Genomic DNA, 24,660 nt, shown 5'->3' with positions numbered 1-24,660 from the left:
AAAGGGGAATAGGGGGCGGGTGGATTGGACTGGACATATTTGAAGCCTATGAACCATGGCAGAATCCCTCTTAAACTAATCATCTGTCTCAGTGTTCATGGAAGAGTATGGGAAACAGATGCTAGCAAGAAGATACATATCCCAGAGGGTAAAATTAGAAATGCACAAAGAATTCCAAGGCAAACTAGAAACAGGTGATCAAGTCATTAGATCTGTTTCCCACATGACAGAATTAAATTAAGGAGGATTTCTTTTAACTGTGAGGAGTTTGTGCACAGAAACACAACCTTTTGGTGTGCAACAACATTACTGTATGCATGCCTTCAAGGTGCCTGTTTATTTATGCCATATCATAGGATTCCCTTAGGCAAGGAATATTCAGAGATAGTTTTGTCATTTCCTCCTCTGAAATATAGCCTACAGTATCTGATATTTGTTACGGTTTCCCACCAAAGTACTACCAGAGCCAACACTGCTTAGCTTCCCAGATTAGACCAGATAAAGTACCTTTAGGCTATTTAGCCCATTCAGCAACATTAACTCCAAGAGCCATATCAGAATAGAAACATACTGGTTCCACTTCAGCATAATTGAATAAATATTGAATAAATAAATAAAAATTTCTCTGTTTTTGAGCATTTAAAGCAGGGCTTCTCAAACTTTTAAAGCAGAGGGCCGGTCCACAATCCTTCAGGCTGTTGAGGGGCCAAATTATCATTTGAAAAAAAAAACCGGACAAATTCCAATGCACACTGCACATGTCTTATTTGTAGTGCAAAAAAACCAAAAAACAAAAAACAAAACCCAGCAATGAAAGAACAATACAATATTTAAAAATAAAAACAATTTTAACCAACATAAACCTATCACCATTTCAATTTGAAGTGTGGGCCTACTTCTGGCCAATGAGATAGTCAAATTAATTAGGATTGTTGTTGTTGTTGTGTGCCTTCAAGTCATTTCAGACTTTGAGCGAGCCTAAGTCTAAAACTGAGGGCAGGGGCCAGGTAAATAACCTTGGAGGGCCCCATCCAGTCCACGGGCCTTAGTTCGGGGACCCGTGATTTAAAGGAACCCTTCTTTGTTCTCATTAACTATATTCATTAAGTGAAAGAGTATGTTACATGAATTTGGATTATTAATATTCAAGTTCCAGGCCCACTAAAAGCTGCTTTATAATATAATATAATAATAATAACTTTATTTTTATACCCCGCCCCATCTCCCCGAAGGGACTCGGGGCGGCTTACATGGGGCCTTGCCCAATAAAACAATCAAATATCAAAACACAGCAATAAAACAGTTATCCAATAAAAACATCAATTACAGTAAAAACAATCGTTAAAATCAACATAAAACATACACTATTAACACTGGAGACTAATTCATAGAACCCAGGCAACGTGCAACATGTGCCGAAATGGGCCGAAATGGGGAAGGTAATTTCACAGTTAAAATGGACAAAGTGCAATATAGCATTGGCGACACCTCAAGAATGGGGCTATTATAAACTGGGCAGATCGATCAGTCCAACACCAGATTAAGTATCAAAGGCCTTTTGAAAGAGCCAGGTTTCAAAGCCCTCTGCTTTGAAAAGATTATGTTCTTTGTAAACATTAGTAGAAATTATGCCTTTTTTTCACAGATCATCAAATTGCCATGGCTTACAAAATGAGTGTTAATTAAAGGTGATTCAATTACATATTTCCTTTGGAAGGTACAATCACTCTGGAAAACCAAGCAAATATTTAGATAAGATACCGCACTTGGAATGTTCTAGGTTCTCTACAGCAACTCTATGATAACTGCTGGAAGAAGTTCTTCATTTTATTAGGATTTGCCATTATCCCCCACAGACACATGGGCCATACTGTATGCTTGTTTGGAGTTCCAGTCAGGTGTTCATCCATATCCTTTTTGAATATATTCCATTTGATGTCTACCCCTGACAGTTTTCCATTTCCTTATCAAACTATAAATCAACATTCTGTGTCTATTAAACCTTTGCTGGACTGTTCTGAGTTTTCCTACTCATAGAATTTCTCCTCCTAGTTTCTAAAACATTCCTATGTAGACCTTGGGATTCCCCCAAGCTTGCTGATCCTTTTCTCCTGCATATGGATAGTTTGTATATATGATTAGATAGACTCCAAGGAACAGGCTATCATTACTTTATATTGTATCCAAATTATTTTTAAAAATAAAATAAAATGATATTAGGTGGGGTTTGAGGATCTTCTGTAGAGCTGGTAGTTTGGGTTCTGCAAGAAAAAACTGCTGCATCAGTAGATAGGAACTTAAAGCTTATACTTAATGAGTGTTGGCAACAGAATATTTATCCATGTAGAGGTCAAACACAAGACAAATGTAGAGTCACAAGGGGAAAAAGTAATGATGTTATTAAGTCTCTTAATAATTTCACCCCAGTGACATTATTAGGACTTCTCAACGGGATGAAGACTGCAGTCTCAGCAAGCAAGGCATACATCTACTTTGTCCTGGCAATGAAACTATGAGACTATGGGTTGGCAAGATGAACAAGTGTTTTGAATTCCTTGACAAAACTGGATTACGGCCATGTCTATACCATACTGTAGTGTCAGAACCCTGCTACTAGAGCCTGGATGTGGCTCTGAGTTTCAGGGTCACTGACATTGATAAGACACCTGCGTCCCAGGACTCGGAGGAGAAACGGCTGATGGACTTGGCGGGGAATTTGCGCGGGATTTTACTGAGCGGGAAGAGACTGTTCAAATGAGGGGGAGGGTATATAAAGGAGGGTTGGCCGGAGCCTCCCATTCTTGGCTTTTCTGATGTTCATGTTTCCTACAGTAAAAGTTTCTGGTGATATCACAGAGAGTCTTGTGTGTTCATTCAGGAGCGGCTGTGGTGAGCTGACACTAAGCCAAGAATACGGACACCATCCCGCTGTAGCGGTGAGGTGTAACATGCAAGTGGAGGATGAAGAGCTCTTGGGCGCCGGAGGAGGAAGGTCGGAAAGGGCCACTCCCGAGACGGACGCTGAGTTCCACCAGCTGGCGGCCCTGGCGTCCTCCACCGCTTATGCCCAGCCAAATGGGGTAACCCAGAGGCGTGGAGTGGTGCGGGGAGACAGCACCGGAGGAGAGGAAGGTTCACCTTCCCCAGGCCCGCAAAAGATGGTGTTTCTGGAGGAGAGGATGTCGGCGATGGAGACCACCCTGGCAGTGATGTCGAGGGCGATGGAGCGCCTGGCGGTTTTGGCGGAGCCGGAGCGAGGAAGGGAACTCCGGGCTAGCTCAATGTGGGACGTGAGCATGGGAAGCAGCCAGGGCTTTGCAGACCTCCCAGCACCGAAGGGAAGGGAAATGCGAAAGGAGCCCGGTGCCCGGCCCAAGATCCAAACGAGCCTGACGCGGGTGGAGGAGAGTGACGACGAAGGGGAAAAGCCTCCGAGAATCCCGGCTACGCTCCCAACTGAGACCCTGGTGCCCCTGGCGAATGCCGGGCGTGGCACAGGACAAAGGGAAGCAGCAGCGGGGCCCACTGGCCCGCAAGGGGGCTTGCGACGGGCGGAGGATTGGGGATTGCCACCACAGGGACCCCTACCGAGACGAGAGGAACTAAGGATCGAGTTTGGGGGAGAGTCCTCTGAACTGGATTTTTTCCTGACCACGGTGAGGGGCTATATGGAGGACAATGCCCACACTTTCAGAACGGAATCCAGCCGGGTACGGGCCATTGGTGCAGTGTTGAAGAGGGGAGCGGCCAGCTGGTACGTTCAACTACACGAGCGGCGCGACCCATGTCTGGGGTCACTCCGACGCTTTATGGGGGCCCTGGAGACCCGTTTCCGAGATCCACTGGAGCAGATCCGGGCGGGGGAGGAGTTGAAGACCGTCTCCCAGGGGCAGAGGTCGGTATCTGAGTATGCGGAGGAGTTCCAATGCCTCGCTGAAAAGGTGCCGGAATGGTCTGCAGTGACAAAGATAGAACTCTTCAAAGAGGGGCTCAGGCGGGACATCCTCTCCTGGGCGGTGCATCGTGATGAGCCTGACACACTGCGTGGATGGATTCAGCTGGCGGGGCGCGTCGAGACATCGCTGGCCCAGGCGAGGAGGCACCGAGGAGGGCTACAGCAGCGGCCGCAGATGAAAGAGGGGAGCCGGAAGGAGGGATCAACCCCAGCCGGGAGGAGAACGGAGCCGCCAGGGAACGTGAGCACCAGCAGGAGGGGCTGCTTCGTGTGCGGCCGTTTGGGCCACAGGGCTGCCGAGTGCTGGCAGAGAAAAGGGGAAGGCGGAGGCCCGCCCAAACCAAGAGCCGTGGCAGGGAAACGCGCCGAGGAAGAACCACCGATGAGGCACCACTCGGGGGGGTTGGTAAGTCAGGACAAAGCCATGATAGTGGTCCCCATTCAGCTGGAAAGTGGCAGCAAACAAGCAACCTGCAAAGCATTTGTGGATTGTGGATGTTCCAGGAACATCATCTCCCCTGAATTAGCCGAGGGATTGGGATGCGAAAGAACGAACCTAGAATCCCCAATAGCTTTTTCGCAGTTGGACGGATCCACAGCATCGGGATCATTAGCTAAGTACAGTGCCGAAGATGTAAAGTGTAAGATAGGGAGTTGGGAAGGAAAGGTGTCATTTGTGATATCACAAATAGCCAGCTATAATGTTATACTAGGCATGCCATGGCTGGGGCAGGCCAACCCGCAAATCAACTGGGAGGATAAGAGCATGATCTTCAGGATGAAGTTGGAAGAAGGGAGCCAGGAAGTGGAGAGAGAGCAGGGGAAAAGGGGGGAGGAAGACTCTATCAGGATAGCAGAACTGGCAGATAAATTACCCCCAGAGTATCGGGATTTTGTGGACGTATTTGATGAGAAGGAAGCAGACAGTTTCCCACCGAAGCGGAGAGTTGAAGTGAAGATAGAGCTAGTCCCAGGAGCAGAGCTTCCTAAGGCAAAAATATACCCAATGTCGGCTAGGGAAAAGGAGGAACTGAGAAAATACATTGATAAAAACCTAGCGAGGGGTTTCATAGAGCCTTCAAATTCCCCTCTAGGGGCGCCTGTGTTGTTCAGGCGCAAAAAGGACCAAACGCTGAGGCTCTGCATTGACTACAGGGGCCTGAATGCAATCAGTTCTGGAAATAAATACCCCCTACCTTTAGTGAAGGACTTGATCGCCCAGTTATCGGAGGGACAGATATTCACTAAATTGGACTTAATTGAAGCATACCATAAATTGCAGATTAAACCAGAGGACAGGTGGAAGACGGCCTTCTCCTGTGCATTCGGATTATTCAATTATCGTGTGCTCCCTTTCGGTTTGTGCGGCGGAGGCGCCGCGTTCATGCAATTAATCAACGAAGTGTTGCATCCATTGTTGTACAAGGGAGTCTTTGTTTTTTTAGATGACATATTGTTAGTATCTCGGACTAAGGAGCAACACGTAGAACTAGTCAGGGAAGTCCTGCAAAAGTTGAGAGAAGCAAAACTGTATGCGAAGCTTGCCAAGTGCGAGTTCAATAAAGACCAGATAGACTTTCTGGGGTATAGGATTTCCTCCCAGGGAGTGGCGATGGACCCTGCGAAGGTAGAAGACGTGAGGGGGTGGGAAGCCCCCAAAACACGGAAGCAGCTGCAATCCTTCCTAGGGTTCGCAAACTTCTATAGAACATTTATCAAGGACTTTGCGCGCCTCACTTTGCCATTAACGGATTTGTTAAAGACTAAAGGTAGGGGAGAAACAGCCAAAGTGAAGGCCCCAGGGGCCAAACTGACCTGGACAATAGAATGCCAGGAAGCTTTCGAAGCCCTTAAAAAGCGTTTTACGGAGGAGCCTGTCCTACAGCACCCTGATATGTCTAAAGCCTTTGTATTACATTGCGATGCGTCAGACCGGGCATATGGGGCAGTTCTGCTACAGAAAGACGAGGGGGGGAACCTGAAGCCATGTGGCTATCTGTCAAAAAAGTTTAGTGATACAGAAAAAAACTGGCCGATTTGGGAGAGAGAAGCCTTAGCGATTCTAAAAGCACTAGAGTGCTGGAGACACTTCCTGGAAGGAAGTGGAACACCGTTTGAGGTGTGGACTGACCATAGAAATTTACAGTATCTAAGATCCCCTCGTAAACTATCAGCGAAGCAAATTAGATGGGCCCAATATTTCAGCCGTTTTGATTTCAGACTCAGATTCTTCCAGGGGAAACATAATATACTCGCTGACGCTCTCTCTCGGATGCCTCAGCACGGGGGAGGAATTCAGGAATCTGAAGGGAGTATTTTTCTTGATAAGCAATGGGGCCTGGCAGTACTAACTCGAGCACAAGCGGCCAAAGAAAACAAACGTACTGCCATTTCCACGGGGGGAGGAGAAATATGGGAGGAAGAGTTGAAGCGAGCGTATGGAATGGACAAATGGTTACAAACAAACAAAGAAAAGGGAGAATTGTGTGGGGATTTGGTGTTTGTAAATAAGAAATTGTATATTCCTGAATGTTTAAGACGAGAAATGTTAAGGAAGTACCATGATAACAAGGGTGCGGGTCATCTAGGCCCCACCAGGACTATTAAACTGTTGGCCAAACAATGCTGGTGGCCCGGAATGAGGAAAGACGCCAGGGGGTACGTCACGCAGTGTGAATTATGCGCAGAGGGAAAAACACCACCGGGGAAGCCCCAGGGGCTATTGCAGAAGGTGGTAGAGCCCATGAGGCCATGGGAATGCGTAGCCATGGATTTTGTAGGCGAACTACCCCCCAGCAGAGGCCACAGATACATTTGGACAATATTGGACTTATTCTCAAAACAGGCACACTTTGTGGCTCTGCCAAAACTTCCTTCAGCTGAAAGACTTGCTGATTTGTATGTGAAGCACGTATATCGCCTACATGGGTGTCCCGACAAGATAATTAGTGACCGGGGAGTCCAATTTACTGCAAAATTTTGGGGAAAATTCTTACAGCTGTTAGGAGCAGAAAGGAACCTGAGCTCGGCCTTTCATCCCGCGACCAACGGGGGGGTCGAACGTACCCAACAGACACTGTGCCAATTCTTAAGGATGTACACCAATTATAGACAGGATGATTGGGCGGACCTTCTTCCGTTTGCTGAGATGGCTTTTAACGGGGCCGTACATTCGGCCACAGGTCGTGCCCCATTCGAAATAGTATACGGACAGGAGGTGGCACCTTTCCCCAGGCTACCCGAGTGGAAGGAAGGGGAGGGCCAGACCGACGAGGAATGGCCGGCCAAAATCAAGCAAGGGTGGCGAACCGTGGTAGAGGCATTGCGGGAAACACAAAAGAAGTACAAGCTCTTTGCGGATCGTAGGCGCCGAGAGGGGGACAAATTGGGCGAAGGAGATCTGGTTTGGCTGAGCACAAAAAACCTGAAATTGGGGTTCCCATCCAAGAAATTGGCTCCACGCTATATAGGGCCATTCAGGGTAGCAAAAAGAATAAACGAAGTGACCTATGAGCTGAGGCTACCAAAGGACCTAGGAAAGGTACACCCGGTATTCCATTGCAGCCTGTTAAAAAAGTATAAAGGAACTCTGGACAGCGGAGAACAATAGTTGTGTTTAATCTTTTCCTTCCAGGACGAAGGGGAGGAGGACGCCATGTCAGAACCCTGCTACTAGAGCCTGGATGTGGCTCTGAGTTTCAGGGTCACTGACATTGATAAGACACCTGCGTCCCAGGACTCGGAGGAGAAACGGCTGATGGACTTGGCGGGGAATTTGCGCGGGATTTTACTGAGCGGGAAGAGACTGTTCAAATGAGGGGGAGGGTATATAAAGGAGGGTTGGCCGGAGCCTCCCATTCTTGGCTTTTCTGATGTTCATGTTTCCTACAGTAAAAGTTTCTGGTGATATCACAGAGAGTCTTGTGTGTTCATTCAGGAGCGGCTGTGGTGAGCTGACACTGTAGGGTGAGTGGATACTGTTTGAAAGGCAAAAAAGCCCACTGTGCCGTCGCGCCTGGGGCTATAACTCTTAGTGAAAGAGGCATGGACGTGACATCTTTCCCCAGGGGATTGCTTCTTGCCCTCCTTTAGGGAAACTGGAACTCCCAAGGACCAAAACACTGAAGATAACTCAAAAACTGGGTTTATTGTTCACAAAGGGGGAAAAAGAAAATATACATTACAGTCTTTGATTGTTTTAAGTCCGTGGAGCTTTTCCAGTTCCCTCTTTCTCTGGCTGGTAATGCCGGAGCAAACTCAGCCTCAGTCCAATGACCTATGTCTGAAGACACAGTCTTCCTCTGTTGCCAAAGGACTGATATGAAGGCGCTTGAGACTCCTCAACGTCGTTCAGGTTGGCCCAAGGGTAAGAACCTCAGAATTGGTGCTGAGAGGTAACTTTTCAAGGGCTTTCCGAGCCAAGTCTCTCTATCACGTCCATCTGGTAGAGAGCTTGCTGGTGGAATGAAAAGGAAGAAACACAGTCCTACTCCAGGAAGAGGTGGAGCCAAACAATTTAGCTGAGTGAGCAATATAACAGGTACAAACAACATTGATTGACAGATATAAATAACCAATCCAACTACATTTACAGGGTAAAGGCAAAATCAGGAATGACACAACAATTCAAATCTTGCAACTTACAGATCCACATATAGATGGCGCCACTCGCGCTGTCACACCCACTCTAATATAGTCACAAAAATGTACCTTGACCTTGAACTGTTGAGTATCTTTTTCTTTCATTAGGTACTAGCAGTCAGTGGTTTCTTTTTCTCTTTGACATTTTCTCATAATAGCAAATAAATCTCTAGTGCATTTGCACTTCATCCTATTTTACAGAACAAATGCTAAATAAACACGCAATTAATCAAAGACAAAAAAGAAGAATGTGTTTGTCTGATTGCAGTGTAGCTTCACGATCATAATGTCTAGATATATGAAATTAGATGCTGATATCAGTGTGCATCTCAGGGTTGTTGTCCTTTCACGTTTAATTTTAAAAACTATGTGTAGAGTGAAGTACTATCTTAGTACTATCTTAGTACTTCACTATTCCTAGCTTAGTAGCATAAGCTTTCGTAGATTAGGGAGCATCTGCATGGACAGAAATCCCTGCTGTTGATCCAAAGCATTCCAGTCCAGCTATTCATGCCTATCCTGAAGTGTGGGGCTGCTTAATAATTTTGGGGAAGCTTTGGAACATTCCCCGACTTTACACTTCACATTAAGTGCCTGTGCCCCACATTAAGTGCCTGTGGACCCTTATGTGGATGTCATGGAGCCAATTCTCATTCACCCCAGGGTCTTTGGCCCATTTAGATATGCTCTAAGTTTAATTCTTCAAATGTTCTCACTACCTGCATCTGAGGAATTAGACTTAGTTTTAAAAGCTTGTGTTACCAATTTATTTCTCCTAGGCGCTTTGCATACTGATTTTCCAGATCCCAAGATCCCTTTGCATACTGATATTCCAGAAAGGAATGGCTATGTCTTTGGTCAACATGAAATGTAGTTCAGGCTGATAGACACTGCAGAGGCTGGGATCCATTAAGAAAATAAAAATCAGCTCGACCAGTCTCACACCACTCAAGATGAGATAGTCTTTATGTGCTGCTTCTGCATTATTCTTCTGCAGTTTCCGAATGCTTTTAAAAAAAGCAAAACATTAAAGAAAGGAGGCACATTGGTTAAACAAGCAGTGCTTTCCATTATGGAGAGATGTTGACCTGTCTAAAAACAAAATCAAATACTGAACATTTTGCAACCAAGAGCACCTGTCCATTCTGTCTTTCTCATTATATAATTTTCTTTCTTTCTTTGTATTGCCTCCCACACATGTCACATCTATAAAGTTACCACCAGTCACTTCTTATCATGTGTCTTCTGATGAGTCAGGTGACAGCAGAATACAATTTGGTTCTCAAAGCACTTTGATTGTCCTTTCCTTCCTTACTTTTAAATTTCCAAGAGATATGGAGCAAAATGTCCCTAAGGCTATTATTTTTTCCTTTTTGAAGTATGAGGTTTTTTATCTACAGTTATCCACAGAGATGCTAGTTGTATGCTTGCCAAGGTGGATAGAAACTGATAAATGATTAAGCACACTTTTACACTGAAGCTCAGTTCCCATGTGCCCTCTGTAACATGGCGGATGTGAATCAAACCTTTGGATACAAATCTTCATAAAATGTTCGCAGAGAAAATAAAAAAAAAATCAATTTTTTTTCTCCCAGGACATGTTTATCAGAGTTTTGAATTTTTTTGATGTTTGTTTGTTGAGACCTTCATCTCAAAACTTTTTAATTTTTTTGTTTAAAATAGACCACATTGTTTTATGAAAAATGTTTGCATCTAGAAATATTTTTCTATGAAAAAAATAAAGCTTGGCAATTTTTAAACCAAAAAGTGATGAAATGCAAATAGACAAATGAATGACTAATTTTGAACAGGGCACCTTATGCTGTTTATTATTTACATCCCTACTTAGCTACATCCCTAATTAATGTTAATGGTTAATTATTCATACAAAATTTACTTGTGACAATGGTCTGGATGAGTCTCAAACTGCAAATGAAGGAATTATTGGTACTGCCATTGTGAATTGATATCTGTCTGTCTACCATATAATACTCATTTTTCTCCAATGAATTAATAGAATAATAGGATTGGAAAGCGTCCTATGGTCCATCAGATCCAATCCTCTGCCCAATGCTGGATTCTCCAGAGTAAGCATCCTAGCAGGTAGATGTCAGGAACTTCCGTTTAATGTTCAATCAAAATCTACTTTCCTGTTACTTCAAACCCTCTCTTCTACCCTCTGAGGTAGCGGAAAGCCTCCCTGTGGCACACCTTGAGATATTTAAAGAGAGCAAGCATGTCACTCTTCCATCTTCTTTTCACCAACTCCTTCCATCCGTCCTCATAAATTTTATTTTTCATAACATTTTATTCACTTTATTCTCCTTCTCGGAACTCACTCCAACTTGTCTATATTCTTCAACGAGACACCCAAAAAGGCCTGCCCAGTGAATAATATATTGCTAACTATTGCTAACTCTTACAATTAATGATCAAAAACAGTTCTAATATCTTGGACTTTGGGAGCATCCCTAGGAGTGAAAGTTCTCCCTCACTACCTTTCATGGTGGGGGAGAAGCACTTAGCAGATAAAAATTGGTTTTGAGGCTCCAAAACCAGCAGGAATGTCCTATAGGTATAAAATACAATGGAGGATCATCCATTTGAGCCATTAATTTGTGATCTGTGAGCTCCAAAGGAAGGAACAGACACAGATAAGATGGAGGCTCCAGTCACTATCTTAGGACTTCTTCACACGTTACTCCGTTTCACCAGCAATTGTGAGGGACATTCCATGTGCCCTCCCTCCTTTGCCCATCAGATGGGGACAACTGAACAAAGTGAGTTAATGTCTTGTCCCTGTCCCCATCAGATGAGAGAAAGAGCAAAAACAAGAGAGTTAAGGATGGATGGGAGTTTTTCAAAAGTGAAATACTCAAGGCGCAAATGCAAACAGTGCCAACAAAGAAGAAAAATAAGACAAGTGCAAAGAAGCCAGAATGGATGTCCAAAGAACTTCTAACTGAGCTAAAGCTCAAAAGTGACATGCACAAGAAGTGGAAAAGGGGAGAAATCACCAAAGAAGAATTAAAACGTATAGCCAACACCTGTAGGGAAAAGGTTCGCAAGGCTAAAGCGCTAAATGAGCTCAGGCTCACCAGGGGCATAAAAAACAACAAAAAAGGCTTTTTTGCTTACGTTGGTAGAAAAAGGAAGAAAAAGGAGGCGATAGGGCCACTGCAAGGAGAAGATGGGGTGATGGCGACAGGGGATAGGGAAAAGGCAGAACTGCTTAATGCCTTCTTTGCCTCGGTCTTCTCACAAAAAGAAAGCCATCTTCAACGTCAGCAACATGGAATGGACGAAGGATTGGGAGAAATCCAACCACAAATACGGAAACAAGTTGTCCAGGAACACCTGGCCGCTCTAAACGAATTCAAGTCCGCAGGGCCAGATCAGCTACATCCAAGAGTACTGAAGGAACTAGCGGAAGTTATTTCAGAACCACTGGCAATTATCTTCGAGAGTTCTTGGAGAATAGGAGAAGTCCCAGCAGATTGGAGGAGGGCGAATGTGGTCCCTATCTTCAAGAAGGGAAAAAAGAACGACCCAAACAATTACCATCCGGTCAGCCTCACATCGATACCAGGCAAAATTCTGGAAAAGATCATTAAGGAAGTGGTCTGCGAACACTTAGAAACAAATGCGGTCATTGCTAATAGTCAACACGGATTTACCAAAAACAAGTCATGCCAGACTAATCTGATCTCTTTTTTCGATAGAGTTACGAGTTGGGTCGATACAGGGAATGCTGTGGATGTAGTGTACCTGGATTTCAGTAAGGCCTTCGACAAAGTCCCCCACGACCTTCTGGCAAACAAACTAGTAAAATGTGGGCTAGACAAAACTACGGTTAGGTGGATCTGTAATTGGCTAAGCGAACGAACCCAAAGGGTGCTCACCAATGCATCGTCTTCATCTTGGAAAGAAGTCACGAGTGGAGTGCCGCAGGGCTCCGTCCTGGGCCCGGTTCTGTTCAACATCTTTATTAACGACTTAGACGAAGGGTTAGAAGGCACGATCATCAAGTTTGCAGACGACACCAGACTGGGAGGGATAGCTAACACTCCAGAAGACAGGAGCAGAATTCAAAACGATCTTGACAGACTAGAGAGATGGGCCGAAACTAACAAAATGAAGTTCAACAGGGACAAATGCAAGCTACTTCACTTCGGCAGAAAAAATGGAAATCAAAGATACAGAATGGGGGACGCCTGGCTTGACAGCAGTGTGTGCGAAAAAGACCTTGGAGTCCTTGTGGACAACAAGTTAAACATGAGCCAACAATGTGATGCGGCAGCTAAAAAAGCCAACGGAATTCTGGCCTGCATCAATAGGGGTATAGCGTCTAGATCCAGGGAAGTCATGCTCCCCCTCTATTCTGCCTTGGTCAGACCACACCTGGAATACTGTGTCCAATTTTGGGCACCGCAGTTGAAGGGAGATGTTGACAAGCTGGAAAGCGTCCAGAGGAGGGCGACTAAAATGATTAAGGGTCTGGAGAACAAGCCCTATGAGGAGCGGCTTAAAGAGCTGGGCATGTTTAGCCTGCAGAAGAGAAGGCTGAGAGGAGACATGATAGCCATGTACAAATACGTGAAGGGAAGTCATAGGGAGGAGGGAGCAAGCTTATTTTCTGCTGCCCTGCAGACTAGGACACGGAACAATGGCTTCAAACTACAGGAAAGGAGATTCCACCTGAACATCAGGAAGAACTTCCTGACTGTGAGAGCTATTCGACAGTGGAACTCTCTCCCCCGGACTGTGGTGGAGGCTCCTTCTTTGGAGGCTTTTAAGCAGAGGCTGGATGGCCATCTGTCGGGGGTGCTTTGAATGCGATTTCCTGCTTCTTAGCAGGGAGTTGGACTGGATGGCCCATGAGGTCTCTTCCAACTCTACTATTCTATGATTCTATGATTCTACGAGAGCAGCAACACATTGGCCTTTCCCCCATCAGCTGGGGGAAAGGCGCCAAAAATGAGGGTAGTTCCATTGGAGCTACTCAAAACCCTTTTACCTCTCCATCATGGGTGAGGAAGCATCTCGCCACACTTTCTCACCACTTTGGGAGAAATAGGGGTGGGTTCAAGCCAGTATTGTCTGATGGCATTTGGCAGGCCCTGTCCTGAAAAGGAAAAATGGGCCAAAAAGCAACAATAAAGTGTTTAGTCTATATGAAAATATTGTCTCAGCTACATAGCCAGGATAAAACGTCCTTCCATCAGCATTATAAATCAACTTTAATGAAGAGTGAATATTGGGAACTTCCTCAAATGAAGGTAAGTTTACTACTTCTTATTTATATATGTTAACATTCAACCAGAAGATTTAAGAGGCAGCTTAGTAGCTGAAAAACTCCCCTCTCCCCCCCCTTTTTTTTGGATGTTGGAAGTGGGATTTTTCAAGTTTGTGTGTGTGTGTGTGTGTGTGTGTGTGTGTGTCAAAGGCCAGATAGCCTCAAGTTGAAAACAATTTATTACTAATTGCATGATACTTCTCATCTCATGATCAAAGACTGCATGGATCTGGAGAACATCCTTGCCATATGGAAGTTTTCCCACTCAGCTACATTTTAGGATTGTACTGCATGGGTGAATTAGACAGTTATAGACAGTTGTAGACAGTTATAGCAGTATAATTTCACTTTAACCGCCAATAGAATTTTATCCAATAGAATTTTTGATTTGCATTTTAGGAAAGGATATTTAGAATTCTCTTCTAGAGAGCTTTTGTGTCTCATGAAATTACAGACCCCAGCATCCCATAGGATGCAGCCACAACAGTTAAAGTGGAATCATACTACTATAACTATGCAATGTGAAAAGGTCCCAAGAATTTCAGTTTTCTGATCTGTTTATTTATTGCAGGATAGGTTAAGAAGGGCTTTACTGGGGTAATCTGTCATTTTATTCTGCTGGTCTCTGAATACACAAGCTGACAGATTGCAAAGTAAGTTGGAGAAAATATTACCCACCATGCTTTATTCTTTGATCTTGTTTATGGTTCAAAGCACTAAATTTCTCTATTCCCCAAACACACTGATAATATTTGCATTATTGTCCTCTAAATGTTTTTACTACTCCCCCTCATTTTCTCATTCAGCAAGTGGAACTCATTGTCTTCCTTTCTTTTTTCAAAATTGATGAAGCAGAAGCCACAGTTAACTGCCAAATGAATGAACAGGCTGAGAGCATCATTTACTTTTCTGCCTAAGAATAATGCAGGCTTTTGTTAGCTACTTCTTTGCAGCTCAGACAACTATGGGCAATACTTTGCCTGAGACCACCTCGGCAAGATTCTGGTTGTGTTTCAACATTTATTTAATCCTGGAAATGAATAAAGGGTTTTTGAAAATCAGAGAACTGGCAAAATGAAATATCAGTTGTTTACATCACTGTGTATATTCTTCTAAAAAGACCAGACATTACTTTCTAAATGATTTAACCCCAATTTCTTTTGACTGCTGCAGAACTAACCGACAATTTCTGGGTTTTACTATGAAATGTCTTTCTCAATGCACGACTATGTATCATCCCAGCTATTTCTTCCTATGGGGTGAGGGATTATTAATTATATGGAAAAGAAAAGGTATCTATACACATAATAAGTGAAAATCTGTATATGTATATGTGGCATGGGTGTTTGTTCACACAGATAGCCTCTGGCCTCCACAAACAGGCTATAGTTTTCAGTGCTCAGGAGCCACCAAGTCACTCTCTCCAAGGACACTGCAGATTACAGTGAGCACATCCAGTGTTCCTTTCTCTTCCATTTGCTTGACCCTGCCCACTGCCTCCCTCTTAACCCTTTCCTACCCTTTCCTATGGCACACAGCAAACACAGTAATTGATCAGCAACTGAACATACAGGTGAGGTTTGGGGAGAATTTACCATGATTTATAGGAGTTGTAGGGACTGGAATGTATAGTTCACCTGCAATCAAAGAGCACTCTGAACCGCACCAACAATGGACCTGGAACTAACTTGGCATACAGACACAACATGGCCAAATTTGCATTCTGACCGGGTTAGGGGGTGATTTACCTTGATATCCAGGAGTTATAGTTCACCCGTATTCAGAGAACACTGAACCCATCTGATGACAGATCTGGACCAAACTTAGCACACAAAATTCAACATGGTCAACTGGGAACACTGGTGGACTTTGGGGGTGATTGACATTTAACTCTGGGAGCTATAGTTTACTTGTATTTCATGAGCGCTCTCAGCCCCATCAATGATGGATCTGGGCCAAACTTGGCATACAGGCCCAATTTCTTTATTTATTTCCAGCATTTATACCCCACCCTTCTCACCCGGGGAGACTCAATGCTTCCAACTTGGAGTGATTGACCTTGGCATCAGAGGATTATAGTTCACCCTTATTCAGAGAATACTGAATCCAGCAGATGACAGATCTGAATCAAATTTGCAACATGGCCAACTGTGAATCCTGGCAGGTGTTTCAGGAAGATTGTCCTGGGAATATGGGAGTTGTATTTTACCCTTATCCAGAGAACACTGAGCCCAGCTGAAAATGGATCTGGCACAAACTTGCCACCAGGGCCGGCCGGAGATAATTTTTAATGTTAAGCGGGGGTGCTGAAAAGCGCCCCCGCCACCGGCCCCGCCTCCCATGCCCTGGCCCCGCCCAGCGTGCCCTGGCCCCGCCTCCCACGCTGCGTGGAAGGTGGGGCCAGGGCGAATAGTGCGGGAGGTGGGGCCAGAGTTGGCCCCGCCCCACTGCCCAGCGTGCCCTGGCCCCGCCTCCCACGCAGCGTGGGAGGCGGGGCCAGGGCGAATAGCGTGGGAGGCGGGGCCAGAGTTGGCCCCGCCTCCCACACTATTCGCCCTGGCCCATCTGGCCTTTTCTAGCTGGCCAGACTGCAGCGGAGGTCCCTCCAGGCCGCAATCGCGGCCTGGAGGGACCTCCGCTGCAGTCTGGCCAGCTAGAAAAGGCCAGACGGGCGAGCGGGAGTAGCGTGGGAGGCGGGGCCAGCTCTGGCCCCCCGCCCAGCGTGCCCTGGCCCCGCCTCCCACGCTACTCCCGCTCGCCCGTCTGGCCTTTTCTAGCTGGCCAGACTGCAGCGGAGGTCCCTCCAGGCCGCGATTGTGGCCTAGAGGGACCTCCGCTGCAGTCTGGCCAGCTAGAAAAGGCCAGACGGGCCAGGGCGCACTGGGCGGGAGGCGGGGCACCGCCAGGGCGGTGCCCCGCCTCCCACCCAGCCTGACGGCGCCCCCCCGGACCTGCGCCCGAGGCGGAGGCCTCACGTGGCCTCCATAGTGGGGCCAGCCCTGCTTGCCACATAGACAACACGGCCAACTTTATATGCTGGCGGGGTTTGGGGTGATTGAATTTGGCATCTGGAAGTTACAGTTCACATGTATTCAGAAAACACTGAACCCAGCCAAAATCAGATCTGGATCAAACTTGGCATACAGACACAACATGGCCAATTATGAATATTGGCATGATTTTGGGGTGATTGCCCTGGGAATCTGGGAGTTGTAGTTCACTCTTATCCAGAGAACACTGCACCCAGCAGATGATGGTTCTGGACCAAATTGGCACGCAGATCCAACATGGCCAACTGTGAATACTGGGGGAATTTGGGGAAGATTGGCCCAAGATTTTTGGGAATTGTAGTTCACCCACATCCTTATGCATTTTCTAATGGGAGCATTCATAAAAAATAACAGGAAAGACTGAGTTTTTTTTCTAAGAAATAGCATAACATATTACCAAACTGATATTATCTAACATCCAAAAACAAACGATGCCCATTTTCAAATAACCCAGGCATCACTGGGTACCCAAGCTACTAAATAATACTATCAGTGTGCTCCATCTGACATTCAAGTGCCATAGCTTGCAAATAACACTTTAGAACTAAAATATTATTTCTGTTATATTACTTTTGAAGATGATGAAAAGATAAACACTTCTATTACAGCAACAGAATGTTTAGAACAATTGGGAGCACAATTATTTATATTTAAGAAGATGAGGGAGAAGTAATTGTTGTGATCATTGATTGAAACTGTGGGAGGGAAAATAAGTTGTATTTATTTAACTATATTTTCAAGAAGCAAAAGCGTACTATAGAAAGGAACCCAGGTACCTTGAATGAACTCACGGTCATCTTATGTACAACACCCTTTTGCTGGAGTCAAAGATAGTTTGTTAGATTATAAATAGCTGACTCGGAGGTCAATAGGATTAGCCTCACATAACAATGCTTAGGATGTCTCTTTCTAAAGTTGCAGTATTTTGGCTTATGACATCAGCTGACACCCTGAAGAGCAAATTATATGTTTGCAGCTGCTCTACAAAAGTCTGTTATTTCACTGAAAGTCCTCTTCCCATGACCAAAGACCTCATGGTTCTTGAGAAAAGAAATATTATCAACTCCCTGCCCATCTGCTTAACCTTTTGTTGACTTCATTATGTGAGCAAATCTTTCTGTTCATCTGCTAGGATTTGTGGAGATATGAAATCCATTAATTTAAGGTGCGTGATTTGTTTGACTGAAGGTGGCTGGAGAACTGTTCATTCACTTCCCTATTTATCCTTCCCTTGAAATGTATTTTCTGAAGGTTGCTCACTTTTCTCACACTCCATGGGTGTTAAGGAGGTCACAGACAGGCCACAGTTTAAAATACTATGGAATACAATACTAATCCAAGGAGGACAGGATGATGTGATACGTATGATAAATGCCTAAGACAAGTGATTAGAGCCTGGATTAATCTGTGATTAGATACTATGACTGAGCTCATAGTCATTCTGAGGTTCCTGAGAGGCCATTCTCAATATAGTAATCATTATGCCAGAAACTAGAGAGAGATTTGCTTCAAAAAACCACACACATATGGCATCAGTTCTACCACCATAAAATTTTAAAACATAAAATGATCTACAAAACTCCCAAGTTACCCTTCAAAATGTAATAATCAATTTCCCCTTCAATCATATTTGTTTTTACTGTCTCTAACCAGGATAATTGGTTGTTTTTCTTGTCTTGAACCATGACAAACTGTCCTGCTATTTCCAGTATGTGTTTGAATCTTATAAATCAGAGCTTTTCAACAAGTTCTATTTCCCCAAGTTAATATAAAAAACACAAGGCTTGCTTTTCGACATTAGAATATCTTAAGAAACCATCAGCCATAAAACAAATCTCATTACACAGCAATCCAGAACCTTTTTCCCTGGAAGCTCATGTTATTCCACCACACAAACTTTTCAGTTCCATTAAAACTGCACCAGAAATGCAAACATTGCTCAGCAACTTTAAATTGAAATATGATGAATTACTCACCAGGAATGGTGTTTTAGATATGAAACTGTAGCTCCTCTTTGTTCAGTAGATGAGGGGGGCTAAGCAGTATTCCTTTAGAGGTCTGGCTTTACCTGCAAATGAAGGGACGCGATAAATTGTTGTACTCATAGTTTATATTAAAATGCTTTACCATCAACTACACACAGATGTGGACTTGATATATGCTATTTATCCATCGATCAATCAATCGATCGATAGATATGGAACTCCAAGGAACCTGTGGAGTTCTTCAGGTTCTGTTTTGTCCCCCATATTTAACATATACATGAAACCACTGGGAGAGGTCATCTGGAGTTTTGTAGTGCGGTGACACCTGTAGAAAGATGACACCCTAAACTAGTGCGTGTCATCAAGTAATGGACTAGATGAGGGCAAACAAATTGAAACTCAGTCCAGACAAGATAGAAGTGCTCCTGGTCAGTCAGAAGGCAGATCAGGGAATAGGGACCCAATCTGTGCTGGATGGGGTCACTCTCCCCCTGAAGACATAGGTCCACAGTTTGGGGGTCCTTCTGGACTCAATGCTGAACCTATCTTCAGTGGCCAGGAGGGCCTTTGCATAATTAAAATGTGTGCGCTGACTGCGTCTACTCCTTAAGATGCTCGATCTGACTATGGTAGTACATGCCTTCGTTAACTCCCATTTGAAATACTATAACATGCTCTATGTGGGGTTGCCTTCGAAGAGTGTTCAGAAACTTCAGCTGGCCCAAAGAGCTGTAGCCAGGTTGCTAACTGGGGCCGGCTACAGAGAGCGGATAACCCCCCCCCCCCCCCCCGGTTGCAGCAGCTCCACTGGCTGCCAGTTTGTTTCTGGGTATAATTCAAACTAGTGGTTATGATCTTTAAAGCCCTATATGACTCAGGTCCAGGCTATTTGGCAGATCACATCTACTTGTATGAACCTGCCCAGGCCCTGGTTACTTCATGAGAGGCCCTTCTTTTGGTCCTATTTCCATTGCAAGCTTTGTTGGTGGGAACAAGAGAGAGGTCCATCCTTCTTAGTAGCTGGCCCTCAACTTTGGACCACCATGCACAGAGAAGCCAGAATGGCCTCCTCCCTGCTGTCCTTCCAGTAGATGTATCTAGGCCATTTCTGATAAAATGTTAATGTGGATGGTCAGCTAATCAGTCTGATATGCCAAAGAAAGCATTCCCTTTGATTATGAATGACTCAATTCATATTTGGTTTTATGTGTAATTTCAGAACTTTCCACTGGGACTAATGTTTGAAAGTGGGTGATAATGGCAGGAACAAAAATAGCAAACTTCTCCATAGCAAAGGGGGCACTTGTATTTAATATGTTGACTAGAGATCTGCAACATTAAAAGACATTATGTAGGTCATTTGTATATGTCATAACTACAGGAAAAGAGAGAGTGGGATGGAGATGGATGTTATTCATACTTTGGAGTAGACAGTCTTTCTATGTAAAAGGTAATTTAGGAATAGAGAAGTAGTAGTTTTCCACATGTTGAAGAACATCAATTCCTGTGCCATTTACCATTAGCCATTCCCATTGGACTGCCTCCAACATTTTATAGAAGAATACTGGGATGCATGTGGCCAAGCAACATCAGAGTGTGAGCAAGATAGCAAATTAGAAAGAACACAGATGTTAGGAAAAAATGCAATGGGTTGCTTTTGCCTGTGCCTATGCAGAAGTAAAAAATTCTGCCCTCTCCAGTCCTGCCACAGAATCTGTTCAGTGCAAACTACTTTCATACTTTGAACTCAACAGCAATTGATGTAAGGGAAGGACAAAGCATAAAGGTAATAGGAGGAGATATAAACTGAGACATTTTAAAAGCAGCTGCAATAGTGGAACAACAGTGATTCTATCAGGACTATCCTGCTAAATTAGGACAACTGGAGGGTATTAACATTTACCTCTGTATTATTATAGTAACATGACACCCTTGTTTATCCTCTTTTTTGGAAATGTTTATGTGGCACCAAACTTAGTAGGTGCCTTACAGTGCTGACCCTATGATACTGCACTTGTTTGTAAAGGGAAATAGGATTGGTTGCATGCATGCTTCAAAGCATTTGCTTCTTTAGTCCAGAGAGCCTGCACAATTCGCTTCCAGTTTTTTGGGTAAGATACAGGAAACTCAAATTTCAGGGACTAGTATCAATTTGTGGAAGAGATTCCAGATCTGGAGTTTGGCACCAGTAATCTTTGGCTGAAATTGAGCAAATACATTTGTTTGTTTGTTGTTGATGGCACAGGGTCCCTTCTGGAACTGATCCGGTTGTAAATTACATGCTTGCATATATTTCCTGGGAGCAATTATTGTAACCTTTCAAAACAGAGGAATGGGGACACATTTCAATTTTACAGTGTAAAAAGCTAACAGTTTTTTTTTTTTTTTTTTGCGGATCATCAATTGCAGTCATGGTGTGAGATTTCTACAGAAATTTCCATAGCATTAAATGATGCGCCGAAATCTTAAAGTGATTGGAAGGGGATGGATTCAACAACAGTCAAGAAACATTACATTTTTTCACTGGTGTGAAAAACATTGTTAGGTTTCCTATAATAGATCTGATTGGCCCCAAACTCAGGATAACACTCTGAATAAAAGCTGTTGAAGGGCATTTATGACAAAAACTTGCCTATTCATTCATGTAGTTGTCATTGTTGGTACACATCTTACATAAAAAAGCAACACCTGACAAAACATTCTTATTCTTCAAATGAAATGGATAATAACTTGTAGAAGACTTCATTACACAGTTGCTAGTGCTGTTTAAAGTCAGGTCTTGTTTTGCTTAAAGAAAGAACTGTGCTGTTGGGGAGCTGTGTGAATTTATTCTTCAACAACAACCCCAGAAGTGGGGTTGGGATTTTTTGGGGTGGCTGAAAGTAATTGTGAGTTGTTTGCTTTCTCTATCGAATACTTACTTAGCAGTCCCATGAAGTGAATAGTCCCTGGGTTGCATGCTAAGTAAATACAGATTATGCAAGTATTGCTATTAATGATGAGCCATTGCTGCCCATCATGAATAATATCCACATCTATCCACATGTTGGAAGAGCCGTGATTACAGGTGGGGAGGATAGCAGTTATGTGTTCCCAGGTGAAAAAAATGGCTTTCCCAATTGTCAAGAAATTTCATCAAGAAAAAAAAATAGTATTGCATGTTTCTTTGCAAAATCTCCTAGTACTGAATGCTCTGAGGTATTGCACAGGAACAATTCTATGATAAAAATTATGGGTTGTTTTCATGGAAATTGTTGTCTGTGCACAAGAAACATTTTCTCAACAGAATAATTTCTGCACAACATTTCAGTATCAAATGCAAATTTAAAGGATGAAGTCCAATGTAGAAAGGAGAATCACCCAGCCTCGAAGGATCTAAACACATATCATACAAAAAGGTTGTCCAAATGACAATGTCCAGGAAAGGAAAAGAGCTATGACAATGCCTTTTTATTTCTAAAATATATTCAATGAAAAGCTTCCCCAGCTTGAAAATACAGCATTCACAGCATATTAATGCTTTGGTTTTACCATTTTAAAGGTCCATAAAATAGTGTAAGTGGAGAAGAACAGGAAAAGGTATATGTTGTTGAAAACATATCCATCGGGAGCATATGACATATATCTCCATCTGGCATGAAAATCAGAATAGCTATTAATGTGCTCTTGAGAGGGGAAATGTGTTTATTCTTTTTGGATGCAAAGTAGTAGTTTATATAGTGAGTGCTACAGAAGTGTTGCAAAAGAAACATAGTTATCTTATGGGAAAGTACTTTTGGCATTGTTTAACAACTGATTTTATAGAAAGACTATACATGATAGTGGTGATGTGAGAAAAAGAACTCTGGTGTTTTGCTAAATGCTTTCTAGTAACAAAATAGCCTAAGTGGTTTGCCTTGCTACACCTTAAGCCTGAATCATCTATTCTATACTGTAAAAGAGCTCAATGTTTTAAAAGGGCCAATTTACTGGCTTTTAGTTATTTAGGTTGAGTATTCTACAGTGACTGAAAAGGCAAATGTTGGGGGATTGATGAATCTTAACATTCACTGCATTCTGTCATTACTTTTGCTCAAAAGTTAATGGTATTAATGGATGTTGCAGATGTTATGCACCAAAAGTGTAACATCATATAAACTAAGGGCTATTTCAAACAAGTGACAAGTGACAACACATGTATGAAGTGAAGAGGGAGGCAATTGGGAACAAATAACATGCAGTCTTTCTTAAGGCAGCTATTTATGCATGTCCAAAAAGATGAAATTCATTTGGAAGAGAGAGAGAGAGAGAACACAGATTTACATGACATTTATATTTATTTGTTTGGATGTATAGAAGATTGTAACCAGATGACCTGTGCACCTATTGTTCAGACAGCTATCCAGGTGCTGAATGATGATGGCAAAATTAAAGTCTTCACTCTCACTGTTCAGGGCTTCCTGCCTTTTAAATCCTTTTGAACTGGACGAATAAAGAATGCTATAAATCAGGGATAGGCGATTATGGGAAGCTCAGGGGCTGTGTCAGCCCTCAAGGAGGCCTTGGAGGCCCAGACTCACCTACCCAAAATGCTCTGAACAACCTTCGTGGGTATGAAGGTAGTTTTCTCCATGTTTTAGCATTGAGTACTGCATCCTTTTAGGACCAAGGAGGCATAATAATATCCATAGTCAAATGTTGTTTGGTTCAGTATGGTGATATGGCCTAAGGGCTAATCAATAAAATATATTTATTATTATTATTTAATAGACAAAAGCAAACTGCTGCAGCCTCTTTTGAATTGTGTGTTCTTCCTCATTAATATGTTTTGCCACTTTACCCATTCTCTGATGTTACTTGGCCATATGTCTCAGTTTTAACTGTTAGATGTTATATTTTCAGTCTTCCTGTAATGGCTGATATTAAGGGGTAAAAAAATCCTGAAGGTCTTCAAAATCTGAAAGACCAATTGTTCCCTATCCTTTAAATAGAGAATTGTCTTCCAACAGCCCTTTAAATTCTCTTCTACTAAGTAGGAATCAGAGGGTCCCAGATTTCACATGTGAGAAAACATCCAAGAATTTAAGTAAAAATATAGTGTGTAGGGAAGACTGTGGCCAGGTGTTCTGTGTATCTCTTCAGCCTGCTATCCATCAACTAGGTCTCTGGTTTTTCTCCCTATAGTTTTTAATCTTCATACTGAACTTGGACTAAATAGCCTTTTAAAATCTTATAGAAAGTGAAATGTCCTCTACTACATGCCCTGCTTCTGTAAAGTTTTGAAATTTGCTTTTATCCAGAAAATAACAAGTGTCATGGCCAACACAAGTTGCAAAGTTATACCATCATCCTTACCATTTTGTACACATATGTCTCTGTTGTCAAATTTCTCCATGACAGTAGCCCAAGCATCTTACAGTTCTGAAGAAACTAAAATTAACAGACTGTGAATACTTTGAAAAATTGAATACACAAGAGCAGATTTGACACAAACGCCATACATGATGCTGAATACGGAGATCCGGATGCTAATTGCACATAATTTCCTCACTGAAGACCAAAGACTCTTATGAAATCTCATGAAGCTGCCTTCTTGGTTAGATTCAAATCTGGGAAAGAGCAGCTCTCAAAAATATCAGAACGAGTCCTGATATATTGTATCTGATTCTTGCTGAAGTCTCAGATTACAGCTGTGAAAATTAGAATGCTTGAGCATTTGATTTCTGAGTATTCCTAGAAGAATTGGCCTTATCC

At 43.3% G+C, this 24,660-nt stretch overlaps 1 protein-coding gene across 3 annotated transcripts in view; it reads right to left on the bottom strand.

Annotated features, from left to right (window-relative positions):
• raly (RALY heterogeneous nuclear ribonucleoprotein) overlaps positions 1–24,660 on the bottom strand; it is a 305,333-nt gene that overhangs the window by 181,849 nt on the left and 98,824 nt on the right. For all 3 annotated transcript variants that reach the window (XM_062978807.1, XM_008110000.3, XM_062978806.1), the window contains exon 2: positions 18,919–19,010. The gene's annotated coding sequence lies outside the window, so the exon portion shown is untranslated. The remainder of the gene's footprint in view (positions 1–18,918; positions 19,011–24,660) is intronic.

This window comes from Anolis carolinensis, chromosome 4 (genome assembly GCF_035594765.1).
Source record: "Anolis carolinensis isolate JA03-04 chromosome 4, rAnoCar3.1.pri, whole genome shotgun sequence".
Taxonomy (NCBI): domain Eukaryota; kingdom Metazoa; phylum Chordata; class Lepidosauria; order Squamata; family Dactyloidae; genus Anolis; species Anolis carolinensis.
Note: the sequence above shows the minus strand (reverse complement) of the source record. Positions and strands in the feature narration are given on the sequence as shown.